This window comes from Octopus bimaculoides, chromosome 9, assembly GCF_001194135.2.
Source record: "Octopus bimaculoides isolate UCB-OBI-ISO-001 chromosome 9, ASM119413v2, whole genome shotgun sequence".
Classification (NCBI taxonomy): domain Eukaryota; kingdom Metazoa; phylum Mollusca; class Cephalopoda; order Octopoda; family Octopodidae; genus Octopus; species Octopus bimaculoides.
In genome coordinates, this window is record NC_068989.1 from 26,179,671 (window position 1) to 26,180,754 (window position 1,084).

Here is a 1,084-nt window from a genome sequence, read left to right on the forward strand (position 1 = left end):
CGTTATATCGTTATCACGCCGGACCAAATACTCAGCGGTTCTTTGTCTGCTACTACGTTTTTACTTCAAATTCCGCCGAGGTCGATTTGCTTTTCATCCTTCCTGGGTTCTATTAAATATGTACCAGTTACGCACAAGGATCGATTCAATCGACAAGCCCACTTCCCCCGAAACTGTAGAAGGGGATGTTTAAACATTGGAGTGTATACTTCGCGGAATTTGTTCCGACACTCGTGTTCGGAGTGTAAATTACGTCGAGCTCAGTTTTGCTTGCCGTACTTCATTAATTGATAAAACATTTACGAAACAAAAGTTTCCCGAATTATTGTAGCGTCCGCCGATATAAATAAATATATATATATATATATATATAATTGCTTGTATGTGTGTATATATAGTTATGTATGCATGCTTCATGCATGTATGCGTGTACGTATGTTTGTAAGTATGTATAAAAATCCAAGTTAAGGGAGTGGAAACGGATAAAATATAGGCAATATGTTTCTTAGCTAGCTGATCATCTAATGTAATAGCTACTCAACGAAGGGAACTCAGAGTAGCTAACCATCATGTGAATACCTTAATTAAATGAAGTTTACATTGCCGCTGGCAACTTCCAAGTTAACTAACTGCAGATGTGAACTGAAACAAATTAACATCAGCGGTGAGTTAACTTGGAATCTCCAAGTGACAATGTAACCTTCATTTCATGAACGTAATCACGGCCAGCTGATTAGCTAAGATGAGCAACCCTCGTTAAGTAACTATTCAATGAATCAGCTAGCTAATAAATATATGTAACCTGCATTTTACCCATTCCCTTCCCAAAATTTCGATTTTTATTCTCATTTGTAATAACTCAATTTACTGACGGTGAGCTATAAAAAAACTATCAGCTTATCGAAATTACCTGCGATATAGCAAAAAGTGTGTAAAATTTGATGGCAATAAATTGCTTTTTTCTTATCGTACATTGTTCACTTTTTGTTCTCTATAACAGCCACGGAGAGCTTGAAGCTTACAGACTGCCCAAACTAGGACCGTTGAATCTCACCTTTGTGTGTGTGTATATATATATATATAT